Here is a 14,741-nt window from a genome sequence, read left to right as displayed (position 1 = left end):
ATCTTCACCATCCTTATATGCCCATAGTCCAACAGCTCTTCAAAACCATTGCACCAATTCACTGTCCTAGTGGTGGCAGTTTAATAGGCATGGCAGGCCATTGTGTTGTCTTAATTGGAATTTGTTTGATTATAATGCTATGGAAATTTTTTTCATATAATTATTAAACAGTCTGTGTTTCTTCTTTTGTGAGTCATCCATCCCTTGCCTTTTTTGATGCTGGATTGACATAGAAATTTGCCATGGCTGTATCTCTACAGGATTAGTTCTAGAGTATGTGATGCTCCATGCCAGAATCAGCAGTTTACAGTATTTTCATAAAATCTTAACTTGGTCTTAGCCTCGTTTCTTTCATTTTCAGAGGTCATGAGATAATTTGCATAGCTGGCAAGGTAAAAATAACTTCAGAGTTGAAGAGAAAGATTTTTGCCCTCAAGTTAAACTTGGACACTGGGCGTCAGCACTTCTGTGAGAGGCAGACATCTCTCTGTTGTTCCTAATAAATAGAAAAAGGTGTTCTCTTAAATTCCTCTCTGAGAAAATGGCCATGCCACTTAGTTTCCCTGTTGGGAGAGTAACCTCATGATTCCTCGAACAACTCAGCATTTTATGTGTTCACAATGAAAGTACAATTAAAAGCACTTACTTCGTGCTTGCATATCTCTATCAAATAGATTTGGGCAGCAAACAGTTCCTGTATGTAGGCACAATTCTTTTTTAATTATTAAAATTGCTTATATTTTATTTTATTCCAAATAGATGGTATGGGATGTGATATGACTCAGAAGTACTAGAATGAATTTTGACTTAATAACTCTAAAAATAAGAAGCATTTTGTTTTCTCTGACAAATAGCTCTCATTCATTTTGATGCTCGACAGACAGCTGATATTTTATAAAACTTTATGGTTGCCTCTTCATCAAGCACTGTAATTGTAGGTTTGTCTTCTATGCAAGTATGGGGAATTGGGTATTTTCTTTAAATACTTGTCATCCTAGGAGGCGGATTGCCTATGCCTGTCATGCAAATCAATTTTTCAGGCATCATAGGCAGAACTAGGAAAGTAGAACAATGAAAAAATATATATTTTTGTCTAAAATTTATGGATCTGTGACTTGTCTGAGTTATTTGAGAAGGTTTTAATAAACTCAAACAGATTCTTTAAACCAGATATTTCCCAGACTGCCCAAAAAAGGGCCCCTGTCCCCCAATACCACACAACACTATGAGAAAGTAGAGTTTTATTGCTTGGGTTTTTCTTTTCCTCATACTTTGAAAGATCTCTTTGGCCAGCTTTCCATTCAATGTTAACCCATACTCGTCAGTGTTTGATGTCATGAGAAGAGGACTCCGGCTTGCTCAAGGATCATGAATGAGTAAATTTTTCAGTCTTCCAGAAGGGGAAAAGGAAGCATCATTTCGGTATCTTAGGGATTAAGACACTTGCTAAGATGACATCAAGAAAAAAGCTTGCACACTCTCTAATTGGTATACTGGCTCCATGCCAGTTACATAGTTTTGGGTTTTTCCTTGTTTTTCATGTACAAGGATACCTCAGAGAATGGTTGTTTGGCTCCAGACCACTGCAGTGAAACAAATATCTCAAGAAAGTCACATAAATTCTTTGGTTTTCCAGTGCATATAAGAGTTATGTTTACACTATAGTGTAACTTATACATATAGTGTAGTCTATTAAGTGTGCAGTAGCATTATGTGAAAAACAATGTACATATCTTAAAAATACTTTATTGCTAAGAAATGCTCATGATCATCTAAGCATTCAGCGAGTTGTAATCATTTTGCTCCTGGTAGATCTTACCTGGATGTTAATAGCTGCTGACTGATTAGGGTGCTGGTTGCTAAAGGGTGGAGTGGCTGTGGAAATTTATTAAAATAAGACAAGAACAAACTTTGCTGTATCCATTGACTCTTCCTTTCATGAAATATTTTTCTGTTGCTTGTGATACTGGTTTATAGCATTTGTCTCACAGTAGAATTTCTTTCAAAACTGGAGTCAATTCTCTCAAACTCTTCTGCTGCTTTATCAACTAATTTCATGTAATATTATAAATCCTTTGTTGTCATTTTAACAATATTCACAGCATCTTCATCAGGAGTAGATTTTACCTCAAGAAACTACTTTCTTTGCTTATTCATAAGAAGCAATTCCTACTGTGAAAGTTTTATGAAACTGCAGCAATTCAGTCACATCTTCAGGCTCCACTTCTGATTCTAGTTCCCTTGCTCTTCTTACCACATCTTCAGTTACTTCCTCCACTGAAGTTTTCAACTCCTCAAAGTCATACATAAGAGTTGGAATCAACTTCTTCCAAATTCTTGTTTATGTTGGTCTTTTGACCTCTTCTTATGAATCATGAATGTTCTTAATGGCATGTAGAATGGTGAGTCCTTTCCAGAAGGTTCCAATTGACTGTGACCAGATCCATCAGAGGAATCATGATCTATGGCAGCTGTAGTCTTCTGAGATGTTATTTCTTAAATAGTATGACTTGCAAGTCAAAATTACTTCTTGATCCATGGACTGCAGAGTGGATGTTGTGTTAGCAGGTATGAAAACCATATTAATCTTTGTTTCCATCAGCGCTCTTGGTACACTGTCAATGAGCTGTAATATTTTGAAAGGAATCTATTTTTTTTTTCTGAGCAGGTCTCAACAGTGGGCTTAAAATATTCAGGAAACCATGCTGTAAAGAGATGTGCTGTCACGTAGGCTTTGCTCTTCCATTTATAGAGCACAGGCAGAGTAGATTTAGCATAATTTTTAAGGGCCCTAGGATTTTTGGAATGGTCGGTGAGCATTGGCATCGCCTTAAGTCACTAACTGCATTTACCCATAACAAGAGTCAGCCTGTCCTTTGAGGCTCTTATAAGTCTAGCCACACCAGTTATACCATCTTTCACTTTGGTTTCTTATCTAGATGGTATTATCTATATAGAATAGGCAAGTGGGTTATTGTGAGTGACAGAAACCTAACTTGGACTAGTTTGAGCAAGGAGGTACTTTTCAGGGAAATGATGTTTCACAAAACTGCCACGCTGCAGGCAGAATTAGAAAATAGGCCTTGGGAACTGCAGAAATAGGGCTTCAGGTCCACCAGAATTCTTTCCTCTTTTCATTCCCCCTTGGCCCTGTAAGATTGGCTTTGTTCTTCTCTCTCACTATAGCCAGTTTTCTTCTGGAAGAGAAAACATGGATAGCGACAGCTCTTGAGCCTTTTAGTTTATGGCTTCAGCTGCTTCAGAAGAGATCAACCAAACTCTATTGGTCCTAACTCCAAACATCCAGGGAAGGAACTTCCTGCCCCTGATCCTGTTAACTGTGGCCAGTAATGCCATGTAAGAGCACTGAAATTTTTGGAAAGACCTTAGGGATGAAGTATTGTTGTCAGAGGAAGAGGAGGGACTGGTAGTAAAAACAATAGGTGTACATTCTTTGTGGGCAGTGCTGGATTATATAGCTAATCGTGGGACTTGGATACTGGAGTTCATTAGTGCATCTTGCAACAAGGCCACTTTTGAAGGTGTGGCTTCCACGTGGATAATTAGCTGGATCCTGGTCTTCAGCTGTGTCCTGCTGTATCCCTGACTAGCCATCTCACAACTGCTTGTTCCTGGTCCTGGGGGATACCTGTGGAGAGAAAGTGTGTGGGTGGTAGATCAACAGAAATCCCTCACCACTACTAGAAAAACAACTCAAAGAACATGTATTTATGTAGATGATTTCTTATAATGTGGGATTTCCCTCTCCAGCAATTTTCCTTTGCCAACTCTCTGAAGCACAGTTTTGGTAACATTCATATGATGCTGCAATCATAGGATACCATAAAGCTCTGCAGAGAGGCAACTCTGGTTGTCCTAGAGAATGCATTTGTCAAATATATGTGCCTTTGGGATATATTACTAGCTATTAGCCATTATCTTTCGTAGCTTTTGAAAGCACTCCAAATTTGGAATCTAAATTTCTGGGTTTGAGTCTCAGCTTGATCGCGTATTATCTCAGTGACCTGGGGCTAGCTAGTTTCTCTCTCTGAACCTTAATTCTCAAACTTATAAAATTGGGATAGTGGTACCTGTATGGAACAGAGCTATGTAAACTGTGAAACAACAATAAGAAATGTTTCTTTTTCTTTTTTCATCACCTGGGCCTGAATGACAGAATTTTTCTCCATCTCTTGGCATTTCTGCTAGCTCTGTCTGAGTGAATAATCAGGGACTTTCTCAGAAAAGAGAAGGAAATCCAGGACCATTGATAGGAACTTGACCTTTGTTTCTATCATACTGAGGTTAAGCAAACAGAACTCTTTATTTCTATATTCTTCATCTGGCATCCTTTGGGGAACCTGTTCTTGAGGTTAAGGTGAGATGAAGGCTTCCTTTGGAGACATGTTTGGGCCAAGCTTCATGCTCTGAGGAGGTGTTTCAGGAAGAAAGCAGAAAGAGGAGCTATGTGTATTTTCTCCTAGTGTGAATAGGGACTAATGTGAAACATATGCCATTGCCTTTAATCAGGCTATTAAGCATTTCTCAGTTTTGAAGGAACCTCTATCTGAGAAGTTCACCTATAGCAGTGGTTCTCAACTAGGGGTGATTTTTGCTTCCCAGAGGACATTTGACAATGTTTGGAGACGTTGTTGGTTGTCATTGCTGGGTGAGGTGGGAGGGGGTTGGCAGGAGGTGTTGCCACAGGTATCTAGTGGTTAGAGGCCAGAGATGCTGCTAAATATACTACTACCATGCATAAGGCAGCTCCCCACCACCAGTTGTCTGTCCCCAAACATCAATACTACCTCTTCTTCTTAGTATGGTGGTTTTGATTGTTGAGCTTTCTTTTGGTGGGGAAGGAGAAAGAGGACTTTTAGGTCATGATTTTTATTCTCATCAAAAGGCATATATTGAGACCACTTCATACCCACTAGGATTTTTCTGAAATTTAATTAGGAATGCCATTTTAAATTCCAGAAGGTGTTGCCTTACTTTTGTTAAATACAGTACTCTTTATTCCTTCCTAGAGATGGCACAGATCTCTCTTGGATAGGGCAAAGTGACTCTACTCCCCTTCTCATCCTCTTAAGAAATATCGGGGCTTCTTACCTGTTATACATTGTCTGTGGTCTTAGAAGGAAGTCCGTGCTCCAGTTGGGCCATAAATTAACTCAGAGCCATATGTATTGAGCAATATACACCACCAAGCTGTAAAACAAATGAACAAATGGAAAACAACAAAAGAAACTCCAAACCAACCAAAAACACATCAGAAACAGGTCACTCTTCCATGACAGTTTTGACGTGTGTGTGAAAGAGGAGAGAGAGAGAGAGCTTTAAGACTGTCCATTCTGGAGGGCAGCAAGATGTTGTTGCTTCAGGTAGCGTAAGAGGGAACAGATTCTCTTCTAGAATGCTGTGTTTGTGGTTCTTGGAAAAGCACAGCAAAACCTTTCAAGGCAAACTGTTTCATCATTCTGGGATAACACCAAGAAGCTGCATGGTGCTATTAAAGCAGCCGTTCATGTTGGTCTGCCTTGTCTTCTGTAGAGGTGGGTTTTTTAGACTGTGGATCAGCTCCTTTGGAGGGTCATGAAATGAATTTAGTTGATTAAAACCTTAAGTAAGGAAGAATTGAAGAGAAAACATGAGTACATCACACAAATAAAGAGTACTGTTTTATGAAACATTATGTAATTTTATGTATGTATATATATACATCTGGCTTGTGATATAAAATATATTGCTTAATGTAGGCTATGATCAAAAAGGCTTGAAAATCACCACTTTATATGCTTTTACCTTTGTTCTAGAACATAGGTCAATTGAAGCCCAAAGTGTATTTTCTGTTCTAACTCACGGGCCTGAGTTTCATTACCTGCTTACCTGCTCATTCCTAAACCAGTCACTACCCAGGACAGTGGATGATTTGCTTACACAAATCTACATTCACCCGCAGGGGAGTCTGGAGAGCTGCCTGGCCTCCCCAGCATGCATGTTGTCAGGGAAGGCTGCTGCAGAGAAGGCAGCCAGCACAGCCACCCCAGGAATGGCCTGTGGGAATAGAGAAGGTGGCATTAGTTTAGGTACAGAGACCAAGGTAAACACCCAGTTATGGCAACTGGGGCTGGGGCTTGGGGAGAAGGTAAAAGACCAATAGTTAATCATGAAAATTCTTTTGAGCTCAGAGTAGCAGTGTGGTTAACCTGGTGTTCCATTGCCAAATTTAAGCCTGGAGTTCTTTGAATACTGCCGGGCTTGGTCCAAAACCTTAACACTGCCTATAAAGTTTTCCTTCTGTGACATTTCCCAGTCTCTCCAGACTCTGTTCATTCATTCATTCATTCATTTTTGAGACAGTCTTTCTTTGCTGCCCAGACTGGAGTGCAGTGGCATGATTGTGATTCACTGCAGGCTCTGTCTCCTGGGGTCGAGTGATTCTCCCACCTCAGCCTCCCAAGTAGCAGGGACTACAGACACATGCCACCATGCCCAGCTTATTTTTATTTATTTTTGTAGAGATTTGTAGAGATAGGTTCTTGTCATGTTGTCCACGCTGGCCTTGAAGTCCTGGGCCCAAGCAATTCCTCCAACTTGGCCTCCATTAAGTGCTGGGATTACAGGTGTGAGCCACTGTGCCTGGCCTTCTTCGGACTCCTTACTGTCTATTCTCCCCTGATTCATTAGATTTCAGCCACACCAGCCTTGTTTCAGTTTTTCAGATATGGTGGTTTCTTTTGTGCCTCAAGACCTTCTGTGCAGGCCTTTTTCTGCATCTGGGATGCTCTTCCCACATTGTTTCCTCTGACCTACTCCAGCTTCACTTTTTAGCTCATCTGCCACTTCCACAGTGAAGCTTCCTTCCCTGACCTTTCTACTTATCCTAATTGAGACCTATTTAGTGTATGTCTCTTTCATTAAGTATCGTGAGGACAGCCATGATCACCATCTTGTTCTCTACTGTAATGCCAGGGCCTGTTGCATGGCATATGGTCAGAAGTATCTCGATTGTAGAGTGAGTCCTGGGCTCTGGGATGGAGCTAAGTCTGATGGCATCAAGGGGCCCCGGCAAAATAGGTGGGGAGGAAGAGGCAGCTTGCAGCCATCTGGGCTGGGCTTGACATCTTTTACACCTTTCTCAGGCTTGTCCTCTTCCCTCAGATATATTTTGGCCAAGTTGATTTTCTTTGGCTTATCTCTATGTGAACAGTTTAATACACAGGGACTTTTTAAAAAATAAAATGAAGTAAAGTCTCCAGAAATTGATTCCCAAATCAAATCACACTTCAGTAATTTAAAAGAAATGGAGAGCAAAACATCATGTGTAATTCAGCAGATTTTTGATAGATCATAATTACTTACACATGTGGCTACACCCCCTTCAATTTGGATATCCAATTATTAGGTGTTGTGGGCCCAGTCACAGCTCCGTGGATGCATCTGTGGATAAGTCCAACTAATCTGCAATTGGAAATGTATTAACACCCACTTCTCCTTGAGTAAAGGGCATTTCTAGAGCATTACTGTTGCATATTGTTCCAGAAGGAGCCATAGTGTGTGGAAATGGGAAAGATGGTTTCTGCCATCAAGGAGCTGGTTTTGAACTGAGTTACGAGGATTTAGCTCATTAATGATCAGACCCATGTTCTAAGATATAAGAACTGTATGTAATTGGGAGTTAAACATAGAGCAGCTCTCCGGATGTTGAGAGGAAGGGAGACTGGTGTGAGCTACAGAAGCATAGCACCATCAGGGCAGGTGTTGGCTCACAGAGTTAGAGCCAGGAGGGGTCTGAGAGGTCCATTTATCTGATCATTTCATTTTATAGATAAGAAAACTGATATATTATTTCTCTTCTTCCTGTGTAACACCTAATTATTTTCTATGAGCCAAACTGTAGTAGACTTTTTTTTTAAAGTTCTTCCTCATTCAGCTTCCCCAGTGGCACCAGTTTTCCCTTTTGGGAGGATCTTATTGTGTGTGTTCCTGGGGCAGGGGGGAGTCTTGCTCACCTTGGAAGTGGTAGGGGATTTGGGTGCAGGGGGACTTAACCTTGACCACATGCTTCTTCTGACTTTACTCTTAAGCTGATGATACTACAACAGCAACACAGTTGATGTTTATATTCATACCAATAGCCACGGTGGCCTAAGAATCAGATTTCCCAGAATCTCTGACCTTTGCCAAGTGTATTAGTTTCCTATAGCTGCTGTAACAAATGACCACAAATTTGGTGGCTTAAAGCAACACACATGTGTTTTCTTACAGTTCTGGAAGTCAGAAGTCTAAAATCACTTTCACTAGGCTAAAATCCAGGGTCGTGCTTCGCATCTCTCCTCCCTGGAGGCTTTAGTTCGTTTCTTTGCCTCTCCCAGCTTCTAGAGCTGCGTTCTTGTGTTCTTTGGCCCTTGGGCCCTTCCTCCATCTTCAGAGCCAGATGCAGAATAACTTGCTTCTGTCCTTACATTGCCTTCTCTCTCTCTAGTCAATCTTCTGCCTTTTTCTTATAAGGGCACCTGTGATTGTGCCTCGAGTCCGCCTGGATAATCCAGCCTATTCTTTCCACCACCAGATCTTTAATCCCATCTGCAAAGTCCCTTTTGCCATAACAGGTAACATTCACAGATTTCTCAATTAGGACCTGGATATCCCTGCCCCAACAATGTTTCTGCTTTCCTCTTTTCCCAGCCTGGTCTTCCAATATCCCCTCAATTCTGTGAGTTCCTGGTATCTTCTCAGTATACCTTTTTGGAGGGAGGGAGCTGATGGGTCTGCAGTTTAAGACAGTTGAAATCCGTTTCTGTTATTTATGACCAGGAACCTCCATGGTAAATCAGTGCTATGTGCAGAACTTTACAAGCATTATTTTTTTAATCCTTGTTTTAACTTTCTTAGGAAGGCACTATCCCCTTTTTCCAGGTAAGAAAACTGTAGCTCAGAGTGGCAATTGCAAACAGCCTGACAGCTAGTATAGGTGATGGAACTGGGATTTGAAACTAGCCAGTGTGACTGGAGATCGTGTGCTTTACCCCTTTCTCAGAATCCTCGTTCAACTAGCTTTTGGTCTTAGACCTTCTCCAAGGACGAAGTAGAATGTCATCTGCGCCCTGAGGTCTGAATTAAATTATTTAAGCAGGGGAGAGAAGGCAAAGGAGAAGCATTCCAGGTAGGAGGGAGGCTGGAGACTAAGAAGTGAATCCAAGAGATTTAAAGGAAGGGACACGACAGGTAAAGTGGAATGACAGATAAAGGAACCAACCACATATGGAATGCTTTTGAATGGACACAGCAACTCATTTATGTCAACTGCCCATGGGAATGATATTCTGACTCAACTTTGTGTTGGAAATTCAGCTTGTATTAGGTCCCTTGCTGCCTCCTCATGGCCTCCTCATCACATGGGCTGGTTAAACATCTAACATCCTTTGCCAGTGTTAGCCTTTTCTCACAGATGCTGATGAACAGCCTGTCTTTCAAAAACTTAACAAGGTTCTCTGTTGGTATCGATATGGGTAATTTCTGGAGCTTGGGAGACATCCTGGACCTAGTGGTCAAAGACCTCTGGCTTGTGTCTCCTTTCAGAAGAGAAATTGGAAATTTTTTTCTAGGGCTGGGGCAATAACTAAGAAGGGAGCTCTTTATCTGGCCTTTTCTGGTTACTACTTAAGTGTAACTGATAGATTTAGCAAATGAAAATATAAGGCATCCAGTTAAATTTGAATTTTAGATTTCAGATAAACAATGAATATTCCATGCATTGTACAAATATTGCACTAAAAATTATTTATCTGAAATTCAAACTTAACTGGGTGTCCTGCATTTTGGCTGGCAACCCTGAACCTATGACCATGTTTCAGGGTATTTTCAGGCATGGACTTGTACAGTGAATGTGCCTGTGAAAAGAGATTATAGACCTGGATTGACAAGGAGGCTAGGAAAGAACCCCAAGTTCAAAGGGAATGCAAGGTTGGAGAATTCTTTGGGTGACTAACTTGGGGAGAGATGATTTGGTTCTCATTGCCCAGAGCATTGCCTCTGTCTTCTGTTCTGCTGTGCCACTGCACCACGGCCACAACGAGAAAGACTTGTGCTGCATCATCAGGATTGTATCAATCTCCATTCTCTTCCTATTTGCTGACACCTAAAAGTAAAAACATTCAAGGTAGGGCTGAGCCATGATCTCTAACAGGAAATAGTTATTGAACTTGACTGTATGCAGAACATGATACCTGTGCTGGTGGTGGTCAGAGGGCTGAGTGTACTTCTCCAACTATCCTCTGTTGTGGGGGCAAAGTGGGCATTAAGCACCCCTCTGTATACCGAGCTTTCCACCAGGCTGTGTGCCTATAGTGACAAAAGAAATGGAAAACACGCTTGTGCTCTTGAGGGGCACAGATATATGCCTCTTGGGACAGCAGAGAGCTTAGGCTTTTATTAACTCAAAATTGGAGTTATTCTCAGTGGCTCCACTCTGATTTTGTGGTGTGTGTATCTCTCCATGTGTGTATATAGAAATATTGCAGCAATCTTCACCTGCCATTAAGCTACTTTTGTACGTAGTAATTAGGAGAGGTGCATGGAGTCTGGTCCTGAGAGTGAGACATGGCAAGTGATCTGTGGCGCTTGGTAATTTATGGCCTTAGAATGAAGGGAAGAATGCTCACTTGCCCGTTTGGGGACCAAAACTAAAAAACTTTGGTATTTTTTAGCAAGTCACTGGACTAAGGAACAGTGGGCCTGCCCAGCACTGGGCAAACATTACACAGCATAATGGCAGGGTGGGGAAAGGACTGGCTTTGACATCAGAAGAGAACTGACTTTAACTCCTGATCTTGCCATTTATTAGCAATTTAATTTTTTCTGAGCTTTGGCTTTCTCTTTTATGAGATGGAGACAATAGCAATATGAGGCAAATTTTGAAGATTTAATGACATACCATTTGAAAATGCTAACTGACAGCAAGCACCTTGTATTTGTCACTGCGGTGTTTCCCATTCTCATAGCACTTTGTAACCAACTCTGTTATAATGCTTCATGGTGTGTTACAATTATTTCTTTTATATGTCTGTCTACTTCCACTAGACTGAGAATCAAGGGCCATTTTCTACTCTTTACTTTTCCAGTAGCCTCCTGATTAAGCCCTGGTACTTACAAGCCCCATAGTTTTGCTGAGCTGTGTGTACTTCAATACTTAAGCTTTGCTAGGAGGCAAGTCTTTAACTTCTGACTCTCCATTCTTTCCTCTTTCTCTCTAGCTCTTTTACTGAGAACTGGGAAGATCCCACAGGACAGGATCTGTCCAGTCCTCAGTAAGAGTCTTTCAAGAATATTACCATCTCAACACCAGTCAGAATGGTGATTATTAAAAAGTCAAGAAAAAACAGATGGTAGAGAAATAGGAATGCTTTTACACTGTTGGTGGGAATGTAAATTAGTTCAACCACTGTGGAAAACAATGTGGTGATTCCTCAAGGACCCAGAACCAGAAATACCATTTGACCCAGCAATCCCATTACTGGGCATATACCCAAAGGAATATAAATCATTCTATTATCAAGATACATACACATGTATGTTCATGGCAGCACTATTCGCAAAAGCAAAGATGTGGAATCAACCCAAATGCCCATCAATGATAGACTGGATAAAGAAGATGTGGTACATATACACCATGGAATGCTATGCAACCATAAAAAGTAATGAGATCATGTCCTTTGCAGGGACATGGATGGAACTGGAAGCCATTATCCTCAGCAAACTAACACAGAAACAGAAAACCAAACACTGCACGTTCTCACTCATAAGTGGGAGCTGAACGATGAGAACACATGGACACAGGGAAGGGAACAACACACACTGGGGCCTCTCAGGGGTAAGGGTGGACAGAGGGGAAGGGAGAAATAACTAATGCATGCTGGGCTTAATACCTAGGTCACAGGTTGGTAGGTGCAGCAAACCACCATGGCACACATTTACCTATGTAACAAACCTGCACATTCTGCACATGTACCTCAGAATTTAAAATTTTTGAAAAAAATTATTAGAAGATCCTCATTAGACTCTAAATGCTTGAGGATAGATTCCCAGTATTCTCCTGTGTACTCAAACACATGTATGTTTGAATAGTATCCCAGCTTGCTACCTTATTCTTTTCAGTAAGTTCTAGGATTTCCTTGATGTTCTCTCTTTTTGACCTCTGCTTCAACAAATTTATTAATTTCATCAGTACAATTCAAGTTCAATTCATCAAGCCTTTATTGAGTTCCTCTTACTGGCCAGTCACTGGGCTAGGTTTTGGGGGTAGAGATGAGTAAAATGGTTCCTCCATTAGAGGTGTTTCAGATTTAGTGGGAGAGACGATGAGAAAACAGAATTTCTCTAGGATATGGTTAGGGCAGTGATGGAGGTGGACACATTATGGGAGCACAGAATAGGGCGATTTTCCTTAGTTGTCTTTTTCCTCTAAGAATCTCATTGTTGGCCGGGTGTGGTGGCTCACACCTGTAATCCCAGCACTTTGGGAGGCCGAGGTGGGCGGATCATGAGGTCAGGAGTTCGAGACCAGCCTGGACAGCATGGTGAAACCCCGTCTCTACTAAAAATACAAAAATCAGCCAGGTGTGGTGGCATATGCCTGTAATCCCAGCTACTCGGGAGGCTGAGGCAAGAGAATCGCTTGGACTCAGGAAGCAGAGGTTGCAGTGAGCTGAGATGGTGCCATTGCACTCCAGCCTGGATGACAGAGCAAGACTCTGTCTCAAAAAAAAAAAAAAAAAAAAGAATCCCATCGTCCCTGCTTTCTAACAGGTGAACGGGGAGCCGGCTGTCATTCCTGCCTCAAGGAGTATTGGTATTGGAACAGTGGGAGTTAGGAAGCAGCCAGTGGCCAATGTGCATCAATTAAAGACCGAGTTGGTAGCCCTCCTGCACTGGAGGACAGAAAAGAATACTTTGAGGGCAAGGACAGCATGAGGCCACAGGCTGCATGGCCCTGGCTGCAGTGTGGTTGGGAGAATTTGGGGAGCAGGTAGTTTCAGCTAAAGACTTACTTGGTGACATGCGCATACCTCATGGCTGGCTCTGTGAGACCCCTGCAACAAATGCCATCTTTTTCTTTCCTTCTTTCAAGTTAGCTTTGCTTTTGTTCTCTTCCCCATTTCTCTGACATTTGCTTCTCCCCCCAGTTCTTATTTATTTCCTTTCTTGTTTATATCCCTGCGTTTTCTTTTACTGCTCACTCTTCTATCATCTTATTTTTCTTTCCCTCTACCATTTTTCCCCTCTACATTTGAGCCTTCTTTGCCTTTTAATTTTATCTTTCTGCCCCTGTCATCATGTTCTGAAACATAACTGTTAAACTCAGGGTTGGAGAGGAAATTTTCATTTCCAACAGGGCTGTTTATGATATGAAAAGAGTGTCTCATGTGTATCTGAGTATCCTAGGAAACAGACGTCTAATTTCTAACTCCTATTCTGCATACTGTGTTTGAAAGACATCATCGTGAAAGGAGAGTCTTCCACCTGGGCAGCACAGGAGACTGTGCTGTGCACCTTACCTTTATTACAAGAACCAGCCAAACAATGATTCCTTCTTTTTTGTGGTTCTCTATCTCCACACCTATCCTTGAAGTTTCTCTTTATCTCTCTCTTTCTCTTTTTCTATTTCTGTCATATTTTTCAGTTCTATTTTCCATATTGCTTCTTGTTCTTTTTTCTCTTTAGTCTTTCCCTACTTATTAGAAATTATATGACCCCCTCCTTAATGTCTTCTCTTGGCCTTGGAAGATAGAGTCAAAAGGAGAGTGGAAGACTCCACTCCCCCAAGTCCCCCCGTTTCTGATGATGGCATAGAAGTGTGACTCAGGAGAGATGGGGAAGATTCAGAAACCTTGTCTGGCTCTTGAGATTCTTTATGAGTAGGATTTCTTTCTGCTTCTTATTTTTAGGTAGTATGAACGTAGACTCAGAGAATCTTAAAGTTGACAGGAATCTCTACTGGTTGTTTAAATAACCTTCACCCCATGTAGGATCCCTCTTTACTTCCTAATGATGCTCTATAGGTAGCTCCCAGATACTTGGAGTTTTGGGAAGGGTGCCAGCACATGAAGCCGTCCACTTGGCTGTTGGCAGCACTAATTGTGTCAGTTACTGCTTGCGATTCTGTTGTTCTGGTCTGTATGATTTGTACCTAATGATTGTACGTCTGCTTCTGAGGGCCATAGGGCATGCACTTTCCATACAGTTCTTTTTCTGAGATTGAAGACATGTCAAATATTGAAGGAACTTCAGGTACCTTCTTTAATACTTGAACTATTTCAGAGAGGTTCCATCAGAAATAAACAAAACAAGCCATTCTTGCCACCCTTTGACTATAGAGGAACCCAGTTTTCTGAATGCCTCATTTCCTGATGGTTCTGAGTAGCTGAGATTGTTCTGGAGGGATCATGAGGGAGAAACTTCCTTTCATTCTTCACAGAAAGAAGAATAAAATGAGCAAGTTTTAAATTAAGATTTTATTAATACTAGTAAGCTTTGCATTAGCCACAATGTCTGTGTGTACATTATAGTTTATAGAACACTCTTAATATTAAATACCATGTCATTTTATTTTTATAACTAGACCACGATACCCCCTCATTTTAGAGATGACAGAAATGGGGTTCATAGAGGTTGAGAGACTTGTGTTGAGTCACCCCATTCTCAACAGAATGAGTCAGACTTAAACTCAGTTCTTCTGC

General features: G+C 41.3%; 1 protein-coding gene across 1 annotated transcript in view; it reads left to right on the top strand.

The window, feature by feature from the left end:
• The window catches only part of CACNA1E (calcium voltage-gated channel subunit alpha1 E), a 432,299-nt gene that overhangs the window by 179,719 nt on the left and 237,839 nt on the right, over positions 1 to 14,741 (top strand). The gene's annotated exons all lie outside the window — the stretch shown is intronic.

This window comes from Hylobates moloch, unplaced genomic scaffold (genome assembly GCF_009828535.3).
Source record: "Hylobates moloch isolate HMO894 unplaced genomic scaffold, HMol_V3 SCAFFOLD_18, whole genome shotgun sequence".
In the NCBI taxonomy this organism is placed as follows: domain Eukaryota; kingdom Metazoa; phylum Chordata; class Mammalia; order Primates; family Hylobatidae; genus Hylobates; species Hylobates moloch.
The sequence above is the reverse complement of the archived record's forward strand: the minus strand, read 5'-3'. Positions and strand labels throughout refer to the sequence as shown.